The sequence below is a fragment of the Dipodomys spectabilis genome, unplaced genomic scaffold (assembly GCF_019054845.1).
Source record: "Dipodomys spectabilis isolate Male_0828 unplaced genomic scaffold, ASM1905484v1 ptg000084l, whole genome shotgun sequence".
NCBI classification, from domain to species: domain Eukaryota; kingdom Metazoa; phylum Chordata; class Mammalia; order Rodentia; family Heteromyidae; genus Dipodomys; species Dipodomys spectabilis.
Genome location: NW_024870761.1, coordinates 1,891,205 through 1,900,139, shown reverse-complemented (window position 1 = coordinate 1,900,139; position 8,935 = coordinate 1,891,205).

Here is an 8,935-nt window from a genome sequence, read left to right as displayed (position 1 = left end):
AACCCTCACCGTAACCTTTACCTTAACCCTCACCCTAACCATCACCTAAACCCTAACCATAACCCTCAACCTAACCCTAACCGTAACCCTCACCCTAAACCTAACCCTAACCCTCACGCTCACACTCACACTCACCCTCAGCCTAACCCTAATGATAATCCTAATTCTAACCCTAACCCTCACCCTCAACCTCACCTAAACCTATCCCTAACCCTAACCCTAATCGAAAACCTAACCCTCACCCTCACCCTAACCCTCACACTCACCCTAACCCTCACCCTAACCCTTATCCTTACCCTCACCCTAACCTTAACCCTAATCCTAAACCTCACACTAACCTTAATCCTTAACCTAACCCTAACCCTTACACAAACCCTAACCCACACCCCAACACTACCCCTCACCCTCACCCTAACCCTAACCCTCCCCTTAACCCTAACCCTAACCCTAATCCTCACCCTCACCCTAAACCTAAACCTAACCCTCACCCTAACCCTTAACCTAACCCTAACCTTAACGCTCACGCTAACCCTAACCCTGCCCCTCACCCTAACCTTCACCCTCACCCTAATCCACTCCCTAAACCTTACCCTCTACCTAACCCTAACCCTCACCCTAATTCTCAAACTAACCCTAACATTAACCCTAACCCTAATCCTCACCCTAAACCTCACCCTCACCCTAACCCTAAAACTAACCCCAAACCTCAGCCTAAACCTCACCCTAACGCTCACACTAACCCTAACCCTCACCCTAACCCTAACCCTACCTCTCATCCTAACCCTCACCCTCACCCTTACCATCACCATAAATCTTACCATCACCCTAACCCTAACCCTCAAACTAATCCTCACCCTAACCCTAACCCTCACCCTCAACCTAACCCATCACCGTCAACCTATCCCTCACCCTAACCATAAATCTTATCCACAACCTAACCCTCACCCAAAATCTCACCTTCAACCTAACCCTCACCATCACAGTAAGCATCAGCCTATCCCTAACCCTAACCCTCACCCTAACCCTAACCCTCACCCTAAACCTCACCCTCACCCTAACCCTAACTGTAACCCTTTCCTAACGGAAATCATCACCCTACCTTCACCCTAACCCTAACCCTAACCCTCACCCTCAAGCTCACCCTCAGCCTAACCCTAACCCTCACCCTCACCCTAACCCTAACACTAACCCTAACCCTCACCCTAACCCTAACCCTCAACCTCATCCTCACCCTAATTCTAAACCTGACACTAACCCTAACACTCACCCTCACGCTATCCCTCACCCTAACCCTTACCCTCACCCTAACCCTAACCCTAACCCTCACAATAACCCTCACCCTAACACTCACGCTAAACCTAAACCTCACTCTCATCCTAAACTTCACCTGAACCCTTAATATCAACCTAATCTTAACCCTAACCCTAACTCTAACCCTCAACCTAAACTTAACCTTAACCCCCAACCTAACACTCAAGTTAACCCTAACCCTAACCCACACTCTAACCCTAACCGTAACCCTCACCCTAACCCTAGCACTAACCCTAACCCTCACCCTGACCCTAAACCTAACGCTAACCCTCATCCTAACCCCAAACCCCACCCTCACCCTAACCCTAAACCTCACCCTAACCCTCAACCTAACAATAACCCTTACCCTAACGCTCACTCTTACCCTCAACCTAACCTTAACCTTAACCCTCACGCCAACCCTCACCTTAACCCTAACCCTAACCCTCACCCTCACCCTAAATCTCACCCTAACCCTAATCCTCACCCTCACCCTAATCCTAACACTAACCATAACCCTCACCCTAACCCTAACCGAACCCTCATCCTCACCCTCACCCTCACCCTCAGCCTAACCCTCAACATAACCCTAATCTTAAACCTAACCTTCACCCTCATCCTCACCCTAACCCTAACCCTAAACCTAACCCTCTCCCTCACCCTCACCCTCACCCTAACACTCACCCTCACCCTCACGCCATCCCTTACCCTAATCCTAACCCTTACCCTAACCCTAACACTCACCCTAACCCTAACCCTAACCCTCACCCTCACCTTCACCCTAAACCTAAACCTAAGCCTAACCCTCACCCTACCCCTAACGCTATGCCTAATGCTAACCGTAACACTCATGCTCACCCTAACCCTCAAAGTCACTCTCACACTAACACTCACCCTCACCCTAACCCTCCCCTAACACTAATCCTCACACAAAACCTAACCCTCACCCTAACCCTAACCCTAACCCTAACCCTAACCCTAACCCTAACACTCACCCTAATACTAACCCTCACCCTAACCTTCAACCTCACCCTAATCCTAACCCTAACCCTAAACCTTTCCTAAACAAAACCCTCAACCAAACCCTCACCCTAACCCTCATCTTCACCATAGCCCTCCCCCTAACCCTAACTCTAACCCTAACCCTCCGCCTCCCCCTCCCCCTCCCCCTAAGCCTAAACCAAACCCTAAACCAAATCCTAACCCTAACCCTCACCCTCACCCTCAAACTAAGCCTAAACCTAAACCTCACCCTAGCCCCAACCCTAACCCTAATCCTAACCCTAACCCTTACCTAACCAAAACCCTCACCCCCAGGCTCAGTCTCACCCTCGACCTCAACCTCACCCTCACCCTACCCCTAAGCCTAACGTGAACCCTCAACCTATCCCTAACCCTAATCCTCACCCTAACCCTAACCTTCACCCTCACAATCACCCTAATCCTAACCCTAACCCTAACCCTAAACCACATCATCAACCTATCCCTCACCCTAACCCTTACCCTCAGCCTAACCCTAACCCTAAAACTAACCCTCACCCTCACCCAAACACTCACGCTAATACTAACCCTCACTCTCACCCTAAACTTCACCATAACCCTTACCCTCACCCTAAACCTTACCCTAACCCTGACCCTCACCCTAAACCTAACCATAACCCTCGCACTAACCCTAACGCTCACGTTAACCCTAACCCTATCCCTCAAACTAACCCTCACCCTAACCCTAACCCTAAACCTAACACTCACCCTAACCCTAACACTAACCCAAAACCTCACTGTCACTGTAACCCTCACCCTAACCTTAACCCTCACCCGCACCCTATGCCTCAACCTCACCCAATCCCTAATCCTCAGCCTAACCGTCACCCACACCCTAAACATCCCCCTAACCCAAACCCTCAACCTAACCCTAACCCTAACCCACACACTTACCCTAACCCTCAACCTAACTCTAACCAATCCCCTCACCCTATACAACACCCTAAACCTAACCCTAACGCTAACCCTCACCCTAACCCTAAGCATAACTCTAACCCTCACGCTAACCCTAACCCTCACTCTCATCCTCACCCTCAGCCTAACCCTAACCCTAACCTTAATCCTAACCCTAACCCTAACCCTCATCCTCACTCTAACCCTAACCCTAACACTCACCCTCACCCTAAGCCTCACCCTAACCCTTACCCTCACTCTAACCCCAATCCTAACCCTCACCCTCAACCTAACACTAAACCTAACCCTATCCTTCACCATAACTCTCACCCTAACCCTCACCCTAACCCTTACCCTCACCCTAACCCTAACCCTAAACCTTCCTAACCCTCACACTAAACCTAACCCTCAACCTAACCCTAACCCTACACCTCAACCTAACCCTCACCCTAATCCTAACCCTAACCCTCAACCTAACCCTAAACCTCACCCTAACCCTCACCCTCACGCTAATTATAACCCTCACACTAACGCTAACCCTAACCCTCACCCTAACCCATACTCTCACCCTAACCCGATCCCTAAACATAATTCAAACCCTCACCCTCACCGTAACCCTCACCATCACTCTAACCCTCACCCTCACTCGAACCTTCACACTCACCCTAACCCTCAGCCTCACCCTAAACATCACGCTAACACTAAGCCTCACCCTAAACCTAACGCTAACCCTCATTCTAACCCTCACCCTCAATCTCACCCTAACCCTCACCCTCACCCTAGCCCTCACCCTCACCCTAAACCTCACCCTCACCCTAATCCTAAACCTAGTCCTCAGCATACCCCTAATCCAACCTTACCCTCACAATAACCCTAACCTTAACCCTAATCAAAACCCTCACACTAACCCTACACCTCACCCTAACGCTGACCCTATCCCTCACCGGAACCCTAACTCTAACACTCACCCTCACCCTCAACCTAGCCCTCACCCTCACCCTAACCCTAATACTCACCCACAACCTAACCCTCAACCTCACCCTCAACCTCACCCTCACCCTAACCCTGACTCTCACCCTAAACATCAACCTAAGCTAACACTCACCCTAACCCTAACCCTAACCCTCACCCTCACCTTAAACCTCACCCTCACCCTCACCCTAACCCTCACTCTCACCCTAGCCCTCACCCTCACCCTAAACCTCACACTCACCCTAACCCTAACCCTAACCCTAGTCCTCACCATAACCGTAACCCTAACCCTTATCCACACCATAACCCTAACCTTAACCCTAATCAAAACCCTCACCCTAATCCTAATCCTAAACCTAAACTTCAACCTATCTCTAACCCTCATCCTCACCTAACCCTCACCCTAACCCTAACTCTCACACTCATTCTCACTCTCCCCCTAACCCTCACCCTCACCCTCAAACTCACCATCACCCTAACCCTAAACCTAACCCTAACTCTAACCCTAACCCTAACCCTCATCCTAATCCTAACCCTAACAATAACCCTAACTCTAACCCTAAACCTAAAACTAACTCTCAACCTCACCCTAACCCTCACCCTAACCTTTACCCTCACCCCTAAACCTAACTCACACCTTCACCCTAACCCTCACCCTTACCCTAATCCTACCCTCACCCTAACCCTAATGCTTACCTTAACCCTCACCCTGAGCCTAACGCTCACCCTTACACTTACCCTCTTCCTAATCCTAAACCCCACACTCCCCCTAACCCTAAACATAACCCTTACCCTCACCCTAAAGTTAACCCTAACCCTCACCCTAACCCTAACACTTACCCTAAAACTCACCCTAACACTCACCCTAAACCTAACGCTCACCCTAAACCTAACCCTACCCGTCCACCTAAAAGTCATCGTAGCCCTAATCCTAACGCTCATCCTAACCCCTGCCCTCACTCTAACCTTGATCATAAACTTCACATTCACCCTAACCCTAACCCTAACCCTATCCCTCACCCTAACCCTCACACTAACCATAACTTTCCCCCTAACCCTCACCCTCACCCTCACCCTCACCATCAGCCTAACCCTAACAATACACCTAATCCTAACCCTAAACCTTACCCTCACCCTCACACTCTCCCTAACCCTAACCCTAACCCTCTCCCTCACCCTCACCCTCACCCTAAGCCTCACCCTCACCATCACCCTAACCCTACCTCTAACCGTAACCATCACTCTAACACTAACCCTAAGCTAACCCTAAACCTCAACCTCACCCTCACCCTAAACCTAACCCTAAGCCTAACCCTCACCCTAACCCTAACCCTCACCATCACCCTAACCCTTTTCCTCACCTTAACCCTAGCCCTAACCCTAACACTATTCCTCACAGATATCCTAACCCTCACCCTAAGCCTACCCCTACCCTTCACCGTAACCCTAACCCAAACCCTAAACCTCACTCTAACCCTAACCCTCACTCTAAACCTCACCCTCACCCTAATCCTCAACCTAAATTTTACCCTTACCTAATCGTAACCCTCACCCAAACCTGCACCCTAACCCTCACCTTCACCCTACCCCCCACTCGAACCCTAACTCTAAACCTAACCCTCAGCCTCACCCTCACACTCAGCCTAAACCTAACCCTAAACCTAATCCTATCCCTAACCCTCACCCTCACCCTCACCCTCACCCTCACCCTCACCCTAAGCTAACCCTCTCCTCAACTTAACCCTAATTCTTAACCTAACCCGCACACTCACCCTAACGTTCAACCTAAATCTTACCCTCTCTCTAATCCTAAACCTCACCCTCACCCTAACTCTCAATCTCACCCTTACTCTCACCCTAATGTTAACCCTAACCCTCACCATCACCCTAACCCTAACCCTAACGCTACACCTCACCCTAACCCTCACCCTAACATAAACGCTTACCCTAAACCTAACCCTACCCGTCATGCTAACTCTCATCCTAACCCTAAGGCTAACCCTCACCCTAAGCCTCACCCTAAACCTTACCCTCACTCTAACCCCAACCCTAACCCTCAACCTCACGCTAACCCTAACCCTAACCCTATCCCTCACCCTGACCCTCACCCTAACCCTCACCCTAAACTTCACACTAACCCTAAACCTAACCCTAATGCTCACCCTCACCACCACCCTCACCCTAACCCTAAGCTTAATCCTAAACCTTACCCTCACCATCACCCTCACCCTAAACCTAACATATCCCTCACCATCACCCTTTCACTCGCCCTAACCCTAAACCTAACCCTGAACCCCTCCCTAACCCTAAACCTTGCCCTAACCCTAACACTAACCCTTACCCTCACCCGCACCCTAACACTAAACCTCACCCTAACCCTCACACTAAACTTAATCCACACCCTAACCCTAACCCTACCCCTCACCCTAACCTTCATCCTAACCCTAACCCTAAGCCTAACACTCACCCTCACCCTAACCCTAATACTAACCCTCACCCTCAACCTAACCCTCAAAGTCACCCTAACCCTCACCCTAAACATAACCCTCATCCACACCCTAACCCTCACCCTCACCCGAAATCTCACCCTCACCCTCACCCTCACCCTCACCGTAACCCTAACCATAACCCTTACCTAACGGAAACCATCACACTCCCCTCACCCTAACCCTAACCCTAAAACTTAACCCTCACCCTCACCCTCACCCTCACACTTACCTTAACCCTAAACCTGACGCTAACCCTCAACCTAACCCTAACCCTCACCCTAACCCTAACTCTCACCCTCACTATAATCCTAACCTGAATACTAACCCTAAACTTAACCCCCCCTCATCCTATCCCTTACCCTAACCCTTACCTAACCCTAACTCTAACCCTAACACTAACCCTAACCCTCAACCTAACACTCACACTAAACCTAACACTCACTCTGACCCTAAACTTCACCTTAACCCTTAAACTCACCCTATTCCTAACCCTAAACATAACCCTAACCCTCACAGTAAACCTAACCCTCCCCCTAATCCTAAACCTAACCTTCAACATAACACTTACCCTAACACTAAACCTCCCCCTCACACTAACCCTCACCCTAACCCTTAACCTCATTCTCACCCTAACCCTCACAATAACCCTAACCCTAAACCTAACCATAACTCTCAACCTATCCCTCACCCTAAACTTAACCCTAACCCTCAACCTCAACCTAAACCTCACCCTAACCCTTACCCTCACCCTAACCCTAACCCTAACCCTCAACCTAAATCTCACCCTAACCCGAACCCGAACCCTAACCCTGACCCTAAACCTCACTCTAACCCTAAAGGTAACCCTAACCCTCACCCACAACCTAACCCTCACCCTAGCCGTTATCCTCACCCTAAACCTCACTTTAAGCCTAATCCTTACCATCACACTAACCCTCACCCTCACACAAACCCTTACACTCAGCCTCATCCTATCCCTAACCCTCACACTAACACTCACACTAAACCTAACTCTCACCCCAACCCTAAACCTACCCCTCACTCTGACCCTCACCCTCACCCTAGTCCTCACACTAACCCTCACCCAAACCCTTATCCTAACCCTAAACCTAACCTTAACCCTAATCCTAACCTTCACACTAACCCTAACCCTCACCCTAATGCTGACCCTAATCCTCACCCTAATCCTCTCCCTCAGCCTCACCCTCAACCAAGCCCTCACCCTCACCCTAACCCTAAGCCTCACCCACACCCTAACCCTCACCCTAACCCTAACCCTAACCCTCACCCTAAACCTATCCCTAACCCAAATGCTAACACTAACCCTCAAACTCACCCTAACTCTCACCCTAACCCTTAACTTCACCCTAACCCTAATCCTCACCCTAACCTAACCCTACCCCTCAGCCTAACCATAAACCTAATCCTCGCCCTATCCCTAACACTTACCCTAACCCTCACCCTCAATCTACACCTCACCTTAACCCTAACCCTCAAACTCACCATAACCCTCTCCCTGACCCTCACACTCACCCTAACCCTAACCCTACCCCTAACCCTCGCCCTCACCCTCACCTCCACCCTTACACTTACCCTCACCCTAACCCTAAACCTAAACCTAATCCTAAACCTAAACCTAAACCTCACCCTCACCCTCACACTAACCCTAACCCTAAACCTCACTCTCACCCTAAACCTAACGCTAACCCTCACCCTAACCCTATCCCTTACCCTCATCCTAACCCGCTCCCTAACCCTAACGCTAACCTTATCCTAATCCTAAACCTAACCCTAACCCTAACCCTCAGCCTCACCCTAACCCTAAACCTAACATTAAACATCACCCAAACCCTAACCCACACCCTCATCCTAAATCTCACCCTAACACTTACCCTCACCCTAACTCTAACCCTAAACCTAAACCTAAACCTAACTCTAACTCTCACCCTAACCCAAACCATCACCGTAAACCTATCCCTAATGCTCACCCCCACCCTAACTCTAAACATCACCCTAACCCTCAACCTAAACCTAACTCTAGCCCTAACCCTCAACCTCACCCTAAACTAACCCTAAACCTTATGCTCACCCTAACCCTAACCATAACCCTAACCCTCACACTATTCCTAACCCTCACCCTAACCCTAAACATACCCCTCACTCTAACCCTCACCCTAGGACTAATACTAACCCTAACTATCAGCCTAACCCTAACCCTCACACTAACCCTCACCCTAGCCCTAATCCTA